The sequence below is a fragment of the Parus major genome, chromosome 1 (genome assembly GCF_001522545.3).
Source record: "Parus major isolate Abel chromosome 1, Parus_major1.1, whole genome shotgun sequence".
Lineage (NCBI taxonomy): Eukaryota > Metazoa > Chordata > Aves > Passeriformes > Paridae > Parus > Parus major.
This window is the reverse complement of record NC_031768.1, coordinates 67,410,283-67,424,504: the sequence shown is the minus strand read 5'-3', so window position 1 is coordinate 67,424,504 and position 14,222 is coordinate 67,410,283. Positions and strand designations below refer to the sequence as shown.

Genomic DNA, 14,222 nt, shown 5'->3' with positions numbered 1-14,222 from the left:
CTACACAGTGGAGAGCTGAGCCATCCAAACTTCCACAGCAGCACTTCCCATCCCACCCCAGGAAGGGGCCCATGCTTCCTCCCTACCTAGGGCTATCTCTCTCAGCTTGGGAGGCCATAGTGACCAATTCACCATGCCTGAAAATGTCTGCACCACTGCACCTTGTACATTCACTACCATGACCTCTTTGAGACAGCCAGACCAAGGACAGAATGAATTGTCTAGGAGCATGACACCATTCTTCCTATTACTAGAGCAGAGTTATACTTTCAGAGATCAGCATGTGACCAGATAAATCAATATAAATACAACTTCTACCCAAAAAAATGTTCAAGACAATCAACAGTCTCTGATTACTTTTGTATCTCCTACAGGATGGCTTAAGATGCAGCAAGATCCTTTACATAAAAAAATTAGCAAGTTTAAAAATTAACTCAAGGTATACAAGGACATGAACATCTTAAATTCACTGAGACATTCATTTGCCTATAGCACTCATGGAGACATAAGGACTCAAACTGCTATTATTTCTACATAGGAAAAAAACAATATTATATACAAAGTTTTCCATGCACACGGACATGAAAAAGCCTTTTTTGCCAATATGACACACTGACTTAGACCACATATATATAAGGAAACAGAGATATGCAAGGCATATGAGATCTCAAAAATTTGTGAGCAAAAGAAATGTGTTTGTCTTTTTAGAACTGATGTTAGCTCAGGACAGATACCAAAATCTTTACTCCCATTTTAATACTGAATTCCCAGTTCAATCCCACATGTATATCTGAAACTGGCACATGGTAAAGAATCTACAACACTGGGCTTCAGCTATAGTGTCAGATTTTGGTTATTTTATCTCCAGAGAGTTACAGCCTCAAACCTGGGGTCACTCTGCAAGCACACAGAGACTTGGGGGGAAGATGCAGCCAGCAGGGCCCAGCCTTGCTCAGGCAGAGGTTCCGGTCCCAGAGCCCACTGTGCCTGTGGGGTATGTTTGCTCAATGAATTTATGATTTCACAAATTTTTAGTAAGCAGAGAGTAATTTACTGCCCCTTACCTGGCTATCACTGCTCTTTCTTTGAACAACCTGGAACTATTGATGGGCTATTAATATCAAATTCCTTGTCAGAGTTACATTTCTGAAGAAAGGCAGGTTTTAATTTCTTTTCCTGAAGCTTTATCTTTTTAATCTGGACAGTTAACTACTTGACACCTAAGACAACCTTTTTTTTGCTCTTGCAAACATACATTAACAGTTTAGATTTCCACACCTGGCAGAAATTTATTGAAAAACAACAACAACAAAGCAACTGTTTGGATGTTTTCTTCAGGCTATGCCTCCTTGAAACTAAAGCTGCCTCATCTCTGGTCTAAGTCAGAAAAGCCTAGAAAAAATTCTAATTCACACCTGTTTGCTAGCAAGTCCATACAACTACACACCACTGGAAAGTTAGCCAAGAGCAGATGTATTTCCTCTGTCCTTTCTCAACCTGTGAGCTCTGGTACATGCTGAAGGGAGAAGGAAAAGATGACTGTGGCTGGTATGGGACCTGGCTATAAGATTCTCAAGCAAACTGAAAGCTTCCTCCTCCTGGGGGGAATTCTTATATCATCAGGCAGAATCAGAATAAGGAACAGAATAAATTAATTACTACTGAAATACTATGGAGTATTGTTATGAGAAGACTTGACTCCATAATTTAATTGTAAGGAAATTACTGTATCTGTGTTCTCCATTACTATAAACCAAATGAAAAGATCAGTGCCTTCCCAGCAAATACAAAATCCATCTTTTCATGCCAGGCACCCTACTGTGACATTACAAATCTAACTCAACAATTAATGTCCAGTCCTTTGTGGCAGGTGGGGAAATATTCTAAGCAGTATTATGTGGGAAGCAGTTGTAGGAGTGCAGAATGTCAAATAATAAATAATATAACTATATTTGAGGACAGATCTTTACAGTTTTTCCTATGAATGACTTAACTGTTGGTGACACACACAAAGCTGCACAGCTACACCGTCATCCTGCCTATTGCTCAGACATGTAACTCTAGCATCACCTCACATCCCAAAGATACTCCAAATCCCAAGATTCATATTCATAATTTGCAGATACTTTCAATGCAACATTTCCAAGACGGTATTTTTCTTAATCCTCCCAATCAGCTAAAGTATTCAATCAGGTTAATCATCATCATCATGATGATGTTTTGATTCAGCAAGATTTTGCTCTCTGCTTTTTGATTCAGCAACATTTTTTCTCTCTGCTTTTGACAAACACAACCTAATATCACACACATTCACTCAGAGAACTGCTGCAAAGACCCTTTCCTAGTCAATCGCTCAGAGAACACATCACTATCTCCACAGCTCTACATTGGCTACTTCTGCAGCATTTACCACTTGTCTTCACTTCCAAGGTCCATCCTTGTTTATCACCACCACACCTATTTCTCCTTAATCTTTGTAAGGAAGACAGCTGTGGTTTGCTCATGTTTGAAACCGGGCCAATCTTCATAAAACACAAAGCTGAAAAGACCATTAGGTCATACTGTCTAATTTGGTTATTATGTTGTGTTTGGCTAAGACACTTAAAAAAACCTCCGTTTTTTACTGATAAAAAAAAACAAAATTCAGGGATGCTTCTTGTATCTCTTCCCTTCCTATCTCCCACTTGCCATTCAGTGTCAAGAGTCCAGTTTCCAGCTCCGCTCACACCCACATGGTGTATTTTCAAACAAACCTCTTGTGCCTTTTTCTGTCTTACACCTTACACTTTATGGAAACTCCCTTAAATATCTGAAAACATACTGCATTACTGTTGTTCAAAGCTTCCTCTGAAATTCAGCTTACTAACATGCCCCTACAGCCCCGATGAGCAAAATGTGTGATAAGTAGTTATATACACATCACCTGTTTTCAAATGTCTACAGTAAGCAAGAGTGGGATGTAGGAGGCAGATCCTATCCTACAGTAAACAGAGAGAGGCTCTTTGAGAGAGATTTGCTTGAAGGAACTCCTGAAACACTGCAAAATGTCCTGTGAAGGATTCTCTACATACACTGTGGAAATGGCCTAAGGAAATCAGTCGTTTGATTTAGTTACATGAGTTGGATCCCCGAAGTATTAATGATCCCCCTGACTATTAGCATTTCCCTTTTCCTCTGTGTATATTTTCTACTTTCAACTGTATTATATTTACACTGGTAAGATTTAAAATTGCAGATATTCTTTCCAGCACATCTGCATGATGCAAAGCATCATAGGAACTAGTTATTTTACAGTTATAGAAAAACAGCCTCACAATGCTATGCAGTACTTTATTAAACAGATCCTGATCATGCAATTATCATAGCATTACACACATATGCCTGGTGGGTGATGCAGAGCTCTGTGCACTAACTTCAGCTCTGGTATTTACTAAATTCCTCAATCCTATAATAAAGACCTGGAATGTGTTCATGGCTGGCACCAGCTTTTTTCTCCCCACTGTGAATCATGGGCAAATCCTCAAGAGAAATCAACATAGCTAAAAGAGCAGAAAAGGGAGAGCAGGAATATTAGGAAGAGTTAGGATATCAAGAAGAATTTATTCATATAAAGTGTGATTAGACATTGGAATGGGCTGCATAAACAATAATCAAAAGACATACCAGGCACCATGTAAAAAAGAAAATAGACCAGAACAACTGCTACTGATGATGATCTAGTTCCTGCTCCAGATAACAGAAAATAAGTTCTTTCAAAGCCCAGAGTAAGAGAAAAACACCTCCTGAAGCAAACAAAAAAAATGAGGACACGGTCAGTCATAGATCAAAATCTGATCAAAATCTAACCTGGGAAAACATTGAATTAAATTATTTGATTTCATTATAATAAACATCATTAATAGCAAAGAGTTAACCACAAAATGCTGAAAAGGATGTATTTGGTCCTGTATTATAGTACAGTCATTAATAATTCAGAAACTGGGGCAAGTATCATGGCATAAAATCTGCAGTTATTTCAGTTACTCAGAATCAAGGAAAATTAATAATCTAACCAAAATTACAAAGTGGACCCCAGAAACAACAAATCAACTTTAAATGATGATAGATAGATAACAGACACATATTAAAATAAACCCATTAAAAAAACCCAACAGTCTGTGCCTTATGAGGTTTCAAATTAAAGACAAAACTGTAAGGAACTTAGTGCAATAAAACTCAATGTGTTAGGCAAAGGGAGGGTAACAGTTACCTACTAAATCTCCAGATAAATTGATGTTAGTCACTTACATTTAGTCTCCCACAGATTTAATTTACTCACAGTCTTACATTCACTTGCTCACAAGCACCAACTTATGTTTAAAGGTCCAGCCAAGATAACTTCCATGAAAAACAAAAGACGAGGGCCATCAGCTATGAAGTCCTCACCCCATTTCAGGAGTTCTTTTAATTATCAATATCAATTAGACAAGTCAAAGAATCATAAAATGGTTTGAGTTAGATGGCACCTTCAAGATCATCTAGTTCCAACCCCCCCTTCTATGGGTAAGAACACTTTTCACAGGTGCTCAAAGACCCGTCCAGCCTGGCCTGGAACACCTCCAGGGATGGGGCATCCACAGCTTCTCTGGGAAATTTGTTCCAGTACCTCACCACACCCACAGTAAAGAATTCCTTCCTAACATCTAATCTGACTATCTCCTTTCAGTTTGAAGCCATTAACCCTTGTCCTATCACTACATGCCAGTGTCGGGTGCCAGGGGTTGTAGGATTGCATCTGTTTAATGGAAGTCAAACATTAGATCAGTTATCCCCTAATGGGAAAACACACCAGCTGCTTTGGCCTCAGGAAAGAACCAAAGCCCACTTCAGCAGTTTAGTGAAAAATCTCTGTTCAACACACCACTACAATCAAAATGAAAATAATGAAACAGGCAGCTTAAACAATGCAAGACAATTAGAAGAAAACTGGTGTAAGAGGATTATAAAAATCAGTGCTGTGACCTTACCAGAAAAAAAACAAACCTATATGAGGTATAGGTCACTCTTTCTCCAAAAGGATACTAACGATATGGACAGGGTTCAAATTGAGACTGTTATGCATGGACATGTAAAGCAATTGCACTAGAGAGGTCAGATCAGACATTTGTATGCTTGCTATCTTACAACACAAGAAGAAATACCAAGAAACACTGAAAGTGTGGAAAATTCAAAACTGAGCAGAAGAAATGTTTTTTCACATAATATATAATCCATTTGTATTGATTATCATGGAAATTCAGTTATTAATCTAAACACAATGTCCCTATCAATGACAGTATGAATTAAACCAGTTACTACATAGAGAAATCAGGAAGCAACTTGTAGTTTACATCAACTGAAGCATTAGGAGGTATTTACTAGTCAAAGGGGAAACTGTATTATAGTTTAAGCAAATATGACAATCCCTATGTAAAAATATAAATTACAAAAAAGGAATAGTAACTTGATTTTATGATTGAAATTTTATTCACCATCTCCCAGTAACTTTTCATACAGTTTGCATTAAATACTATTAATAGCTCATTAACAACAGTAGTTGTCTTTAGAAGGTTTTGAAACAACTGAAGTTTGGACACATTAAGCTTTCATGTCAGCAGTAAAGGCAAATACATGAAAAATTAAAACCAGCATGACTATGAACTTGTTTATTCCATCTCTGCAGGTTCTATTTAATATATATATTTCCCTCATTTCCAATCACAGCCAGTTTATTGGAAGCTTATCTGTTTTTAAAGACAAGGGTATTGAACAGTTTCCTTCATCACTTTTTAAAAGGATTACTTTAACAAGGATTCTCATCACAAAATCTTGCTAACAAACACCTAAAAACTGACTACTTACCATTCACCCACAGACAAGGGAGCTAGAATTAGCTTAAGCACTGAATCCCTAGCACACCACAACTATACAGCTTGGTTATCTTGATTAGATCATCCTAGCTTAGTTTGAAATGCACATTGTCACTGCACATACTAAGACCCACACAGCCCTGTTGTACTAGCAATTACAAGAACATATATGACATTATAACCTATATAAAATATATATAACAGTATAATTTTTTATCAAAGGGCACAGTCTTAATTTTATTAGCACAGACATGGAAAAAATGAAAGTGAGAATAAGGACGTGGCTTCATATATTTTGGTTGACTTTTTTCCATCGTGTCTGGGAAGGTAAAAAGAATATTATATTGTCTGGAGGTGGGGGAGCAGGGAGGCTGCCAGCACTGTCAGTGCAAGGTTGGGCTTAGTCAAGGGCTGGGTCAGGTAAACAGGGCAGAAGTAAAAGGCAGAAGCACCACACAGTACAACAGACAGTAAAAGTGAAGCCTCGTACATCAGTTATATAGAGAGCACAAAGAACCAGAAAGATTGCCCGGGAACTCTTCCTTGGATAGAGATGATATAGCTTGTACCACGACACAAGAAACAGATTTAAAGAGCTACATGAACTGCTCTGGTTCTGGTAAAGAAAGGAATTTCAGTCCATGGGCAGCCATGGGTCTGACAAGACCTTACCGTCAGCAATGACAGGAAAGCTATCTGGAATAAAAGCAGTGCAACAGGCTGCAGAAAGGCAGTATAAAAATTCTGAACCCAAAAGGCAACATCATCTGTGTTCTGAAAGCCGCAGAGCATTTACTACTGGGACACTAAGAACATAAAAATTATTCTCCTTGGGTAACTTACTCTGATTTGCTGTTCTCATGGGTTGTGTATGTGAGTGCAAGCACTGTCACATGGCAGATTTACCTTTCAGTCGTACAGTTTCTACCTGTGATCATTTTAATGACACATTCCATTAAAAAATACTGTCACTTCCTAAAATAAAAGGGACATTTTGCTTTTCTAAAGCTATTATATGCTTGATAGTATGTTATCAATGTACATAACTTGAAATATACTTCATTGGACATTTACCTGCAAAGTTGCCCCATGCTTTTTTCCTTTTAAGTAGAAGGTGGGGAAGAGCAGCAAACTAAACTCATGGGAGAAAAGGTGTTAACTTACTTCATTTACATGTAAAGGAATTTCTTGTTAAGGACATTTCTTTGCTCATTCCAACAGTCCCAAAGCTATTTATTTGGTAGTAAGAGTTTCTGGACTGAAACAGACATTTCTGAACTTGTTGTTGATGATTAATGCACAGTTTAAGAGAGCCATTACCTTGTGACAGGCACTACAGAAGCCAAGTGTCAGGTAATATATCAACTTCTTCTCCAATCTAATTCTAATTTAATGGTTAGGACTCTTATTTTTACGGTCTTGTTTCAAATATTATACTACAAAGAGTTCAGCAGGATACATAGTAGCTGCTGTAAAAGTCTTGTAGCGCGAATATCACGTAGGCATTAAATTCGACGTATTTTAACTTTAGCCAAAGCGCGTTTTTGAGCGCGAACACGTTCCGCAATGCCCTGCACCACCATTGAAGGAAGAGCCGAGTTTCTGCTATCAATGAACAAAAGCCAGCTGACATGAAGCCAGCGAGCATCGGGCGCACCGCCCGCCGCGGGCAGCGGCTGGGCCGGCGGGCAAAGGTCCCTGCAGCCCCGGCCCGGCCCCGGCCGGCTGCGGGCGGCTGCCGCTCCCCGGGCAGGCAGCGGGGACACAGGGAGACACAGCCCGCCGGGTCCTAATGCCGCCGAGCCCGGGCTGGAGCCTCTCGCCTCCCGCCCCGGCGGGCTGAAGGCATCGAGGGGATGCCCGGACCGTCCCAATGGAGAAATTTCTGGCGGGGAACACCCTGAGGCCACTTGGACGTGCTAGTGTGCAACACGGTCCTGGCAGAGCTGAGCGCTGCCACGGGTGAAACCACCTTACCCCGCCTCCCTCGAGAGAAAAGCACCGAAGGATTCCACGAGAAAAGAAAGAGGTACCAGCAGCTCCTGATATCGATGCTCCTTCTATACTTGTAAGAAACCCTGATTTGTTCGTCAAAACTCAGCCCCTGAGTTTTACCTGAGAGCTGCTCATCTTCATCACACAGTACACGAACAGAAAAAACGCCCTGGAACAGGTGGGAAAGTGAGAGAGCAGGACTAAAACCGTACATGCCGCAGCAGACACGAGCACGATTCCAGGATCTCTCCTGGCAAACAAAGGAAGGCTCTTGACAAGCCAAAGACTAGGAAGAGAGGAGACTGTAAAGAAGTCCAGCGAGGCAGCTTTTACACTTAAAGATTAAACAGTAGAATTGTTTAACTTTGTATGTTTTAATACCATTTTAGCAAGACATCCTTAAGTGACCTGAGATGACTTGGTCTGAGGGTGCTAGAACTGCAAACAGGATTGAAACAGTTGCTTTTATTGCCTTCCAGTGTTTCCTGGGGAATTGTGATCAATTTTGTTAACAGTGGCACACAGTTTTCATTAATTTGCCTAGTCTTGCTGCCAAAGCTGACAAGGGACAGGAGAGACAAGCTCCCCATCAGTGAAAGTAGAGTTAGGTGAGCAGTGACAGCCTCCTCACAAAAACAGGCAGGGACACAGACAGAAAAAGCTGCACACAATGTACAGCCATGAGTAATGCTGAGTGAAAAATGTATGTTAAAGAGTGGTCTTCCCATAAATGTATCTGTTCTCTTTGGCATGAACTCTTCTACTACATACTATGCATGACAGAACAGGACCATTATTTAAAAGCCAAAATACCTGACTTGCGCTATGTTTTATCTATCCTGTCACAGCAATCTGTCTTACTCCTATCAAAACCACAAAACTAAACCACAGAACAAAAATTCTGGAGCCATGCACATACTTTCACTGTGTGAATCAATGCAGGCTTAGAGTTAACACCACTATATGGCACATGAAAAAAGCCCAAATGTCCTAAAGACTCAATATCAAAAAAAGTTTTGCTTCATATACTTTTCAAAGCCTTTCCTCTCACTGCTTTGAGTGCTCATCTCCCTACTGCAGATACTAAAGGACCTGCTCCTAGCAGCATTCTTACGTGAAGCTTCTGTAATGTAAGTGAAAATTTGTGTGATTTCATCAATAGGTAAATCTGTTTCCTCTTTCACGTTCTTATTAAACAATGAAAAATCAAATGGCTAAGAAAACCAAAATTCAAGGAGACCTAAGGTAATCAGGTCCAATTGCTTCAATATAACACTCATTAGTGCTTTCACAATGTGGAGAGCATTAGGTTTGTGCTATCAACTTCCAAAATAAAACAATTTCAGAATCTGCCAAAATACTTTAAAAAATGCACAGGCAGCAGTGCAAACCAGATACTTCCGTAGCCTCTCATCAAATAGTCCAGAAATTAATACAATGAAACGGTACCACCTTGTTAAAAGAAACTAACAAACAAACTAAAAATTACTATTTCTCAGTCCCAACTTGGGCTCCCAAGACAGACGTAGCTTACAAACTCAGCAAATCAACAGTGTGAAAAAGAGCAGTCAGACATGGTAAGCCACAGCTTTTTGAAAGATCATACGTTGAGTAATTGCTAGCACACGCGTCCGAAGTGCACAAAACTTCCCAAGGATTCAAACGGATATGAGCATCTTCCACATTTTTATGTGCAATGGCATTAAGTTTCACTGTGGGCTGCAATAGCAAGGTCATGCCTTGAGGCTGGCAAGTTCATTTAACATATGAGTCATTCAGTGTGGCAACAACATAACAGAAATATCCACAAACCAATGAATTGTGAAAGAACTATAACATTTTCCCCCTCAGGTCTGCACCTACTAAAGTGTCACAAATAAAACTAATATCACAGAAATGATTCAGCAAAAGAGGAACTAAGCAGTAAATGACAGTCAACTCTTTTACAAGTCAATAACTTAACTGTTTTTATTTGAAAACATACCAGTCAGCACAGTCATCTTAGAAAAGATCAACAAAAAAAGACACTCCAGACATGATGTTTATAACTACTGCAACTACAGATAAGATACCTCTACAACATGGAAATTGCAAACTAGGTTTTTCTTCACTGATACCTTCTGTCAGAATCTGAGGGAATTTAAAACTAAGAACTTATCACCACTCCCCCAAAAAGAAAGTTGGTTTAAAATATAAATGAGATAAAATAATTAACCAAACACTTGATGTGCAATGAACCTGAGTGAAAGATTAGCCTAGCAAGAAAAAAAAAAAAAGAAAAAAAAAGATAAAAAAAGTTGTAAGCAGTCTAGCTTCCTCTCCATTAGCTTCTTACTACATTAGCCCACAGAATCACAGCAGCCAAAAAAAACATAAGTACATCAAAGCAGGTATCTAAGTTTACATTCATATATCTAACATGCATATTTGTCCAAGTGCAGTTAAGGGAACCTAGTATGCCCCTAAATTGAAGTTGCTGATTTGTGTTTTGTATTTTGGCACTGGAATGAATACCTAGTACTTTGAAGGCCAGATTTTATCTCCCTCTCACCTCAAAAGTAAAAATGAAAAACTGAGTGTTACAGAAAGGGATATTAAATAGTCACTCTTAGTCACCTTCCTTGCCAATCTAATTTCAAATAAGGAGACTGCTTACATTAATCTTTTTAAGTCTAACTTATGCACTTATATCAGACCTTTGGAGGGTGGCCACAGATCTCTCAAGAGCTCACCTACCAGGCATTCTCTGTCCTTTCTCCCCCAGTATCTTAGTGAGGATGCTCTGTTTCAGTTAATGCTGCCCTAGATGCAGACCTGTTATGGCCTACATCTGTATCATGCAAAGGAGTCCAGAGCAGCTGGGTTCTGTCAGCTTGGCTGGTGCTCACCCGCACAAGAATACAGCCCTGTTTTCCTGCTCTCACTGTGTGTCCATGGGAAGTATCTGTGTTAGCACAAGGATGTGTCTGAGCTCCTTACCCTTGCCTCTCAGCAGGACTAAGGCCTCTGACAGGCCCGCTGTTACCACTCAGACATTAACCACCACCCCTCTGACCAACACAGTCTATCCGATTAACACCTAATCTGCTTGTGAATCAGCTCCTGAGCCTCCGCTGCTTTCTGCAGGGCATGACAAAGTTAAGAGGTCCCGAGGGTGACTAAACTCTAATTTCACTGGAAGTAGCACACTCTGGAACAGCTATCTCAGCTATGAAAGTGGTTCATCAGAAGAATGTGCAGTGTCTGTGCTGCTCTTTACTACAGCGCATGTGCACATCAAGCACCTCAAAATACTTCTACCAAGAAGCTTTAAGAATTGCCAGCTGCCACCAGAACAGTTCCATTTCAATATAAACTACCAGTGGGATTCAGAGAGTAGGAAGAAAAAGAGGTACAAAGTCTTTGTTAATTTCGAGATGTCAGTATATACACAGATAAGAATATATTTGGCTTTGGTGAAAACAAGAATTTTTGCTTAGGGAATTGTTGGCCTAAGTTATTTCAAATCCTGAATTTGAAGGAATCACTTCTACTATACCGCAGTTACAGTAAAACTTTCATTGGTGTTTTTACTTGCACTTTCTAATTGTGTACACTATTTAAATGGTGTGAAAGTTTCAACTAAGTAGTATTAGTACAGTAACTTAGCATGCTACCATGGTTTTTTAATGAATACGAGGTTTAAAAGTTTCCAGCTATGATTAGTTTGTCAGTAATTATATGTTCTGTATCTCCTACAAAGCTGGATGCAATGCATGGTAGAATATTCTCATGTGTAGTGGTGAAGTATACCATGAGAGATTATAGACAGAGTGAAAAAAAGACTTTTTTTTAAAATGACAGTTCAAATATATTCAGTTCTGAATATTCAGAGAAACAGGCTCACAAACAGTGAGCCATAAATGGCCACTAACTCCCTCTCTAAAATAACTTACTTTTCTAAAAAGATGCTTTTATTATTTTTATATGCAAGAAGTGAATGCTAAGTAAAGTTGCTGTGAAATGCTTCAGAATTTAAAATACTTCATGGTATAGAGCAACCCTCCTACTTTTCACATTTTAGAAGAAAATTTCATCAGACAAATCCTCAGAGAGAGACACAAACACATTTTACTGAGAACTATCACGTAGTGTTTAATAAATTACATGCAAATTCTTACCAGAATGCCACAGCTTTTGAAGATGCCATATCCATTGTTATCCTCAAGACATCCATTCTTATTCATCATTAGTTCCCTGCTTCCTTTGCACTCAAGCTTCGGAACGGATTTCTGACAAGCAACTCACACCTACCAAAATGGTTTCTAGAAAGCAAATTATATAGCTGTAAGACATGGAAAACAAACCAGCAATTTGCAAACCACTGCAAGTGCAATGCAAACACAGCAAATAGAAAATTCATTCTGAAACGTTCATCCTATTATGCTGGACACTAATATAACCACAGCTGTAACATTATACTTATAAGTCACTAGTTCACCTATAGAAAAAAACACAAGAGCAAAATTCCTTTTTATCCCATGGAATCCCATATATTTCATCTCATTAAGGGTGGTAATATGCCTGTGAATGATTTTTATAAAAGAACAGGATAAAGGAACATTATTCTAAACTATACTTAAGGTCTTCTAAGGACTTATGAAAACCAAAGTTCCATTTATGCTGGGTAAAGCAAATACACAGAACAGTAAAAGGTCCTCAACCACATAAAAAACCCCAAGTCTAAACAGGTAAGACAGCACAGGGGAAAAGTCCACACACAGCACAAACAGCAGGACTGCAGTTAATGTAACAGCAGTTCTACTTTGCAGGTGGCTTTTGCTTGCAAACAACATAGAGAGAGGTAAAGGGTAAGGAGGGCACATTGGCTGGGAGGAAGCATATGTAGTATACAGGAATGAAGCAGAAGTGAAGAGGTAGAATGGACAGCAAGAAGTGGGAGAAACAGTAAGCACGGGACAGAGATCAGCTAATTAAAGTTAGTCAATGTTCTCTGAATGATCAAAGGTCCCTGGGCTTTTGGCTCTTTCTGTTCCTGTGGGTTAGTCTCTGGCATGGTTCCTTCTTTACTGCTCCCAGGCTTAGAGCAGTATACTTAGACATATTTTATACTTATTTTCTGTTCTTTTCCCCATCACAGTCCCCTCCCCACATTTTAAGATGGGATCAAAGATCTCTCCCTCAGTTATAGCTTTAAAAGAGAGATGATCTGAATCTGCTCAACAATATGTTCTGTATAGAACAAACACATTCAGATCAGCCCTATTTGCAAGTGATCTGAGTTCTGATATTCTGACTTCAGCCTTCCTAATTCTTTCTTAAGTAACACATACTGGATAGCAGAAAAGTGAGGCAAGACACTGATCTATAAAACAGTAGCTGAAAGTTGATAAGAGTACGTAAAACATTGTACTCCATGCTGAATAACAGAGTTGTTAGGATTCAGGATGGGGACAGCTGCTCTATAGGCTCTGGTGCACACAGCCAGACGGAAATATTCCAACCTTCACAGTAAACTGTACTTGTTCCAATGTTAACTGAATAGATTAGGCTTATATCAGAACAGAATATGCATCTGCATTGTCAAAACACTCATTGTTTAGATCCTTTAACATAAATGGAGATAAGTCAGAGTAAAGAGCAAGTCTGCCTACAAGGGCAAATCAAACCTGTGAAACTGAAGTGGTGTAATTTTTTATGGGGCTGTATGGATAAGGGCAAATAAACTAGATCGAAGTCACTTTCATCTGGTGCAAGATCTCCAATAGGAATAGTTCATACAGGCATAGCAACTGCAATATAATTAAAAACAATTTCTGGAACTGGGCCAGCCCTCCTAGGCTGTTTCCTTCTATGCAGAAATAAGCTACCAATAGATACAGTTTTACACTGATACAGCTCTATTCACACTGGGGAAAGGTGGCTGATACTTTAATTACGCCAGTACAGATAAAGTAGAGAAATGTCTGATAGAAAACTAAGTGTCTCAGATACAGTCCATCTACCTATTGCAAGATAGCAACAATATTCCTAGCTCAGGAAACCCTTTAGACTAGTTCTTAACTTAAAAAAATAATCCTTCCTGTGTCATTCCCAGAACATCACCAATCTTTGAAATGCTAATGGAATTACTAGAGACAAACCAGACTTTGAATTTCTGCCAGATTCTGTCAAGAGTTCATCTGACAAAAGTTTTCTCTCTGCCACTCAGGTGTCACTATTCTCTTCGTATCTCCTTTTCTTTTAAAATGAACCAGGTTTTTTTTAGCAACAATGTTGTGGTAATTTTAAATCTTTGTAAAAACACTGGTAAAAGTAAAGTGTGTGTCTTGGCGTGAA

At 39.1% G+C, this 14,222-nt stretch overlaps 1 long non-coding RNA gene across 9 annotated transcripts in view; it reads right to left on the bottom strand.

Annotated features, from left to right (window-relative positions):
• Window positions 1–14,222, bottom strand: part of LOC107205629 — a 39,447-nt gene that overhangs the window by 8,822 nt on the left and 16,403 nt on the right. For all 9 annotated transcript variants that reach the window (XR_002001814.2, XR_002001819.2, XR_002001815.2 and 6 more), the window contains one exon: window positions 12,044–12,187. This is a non-coding gene — a long non-coding RNA (uncharacterized LOC107205629). The remainder of the gene's footprint in view (window positions 1–12,043; window positions 12,188–14,222) is intronic.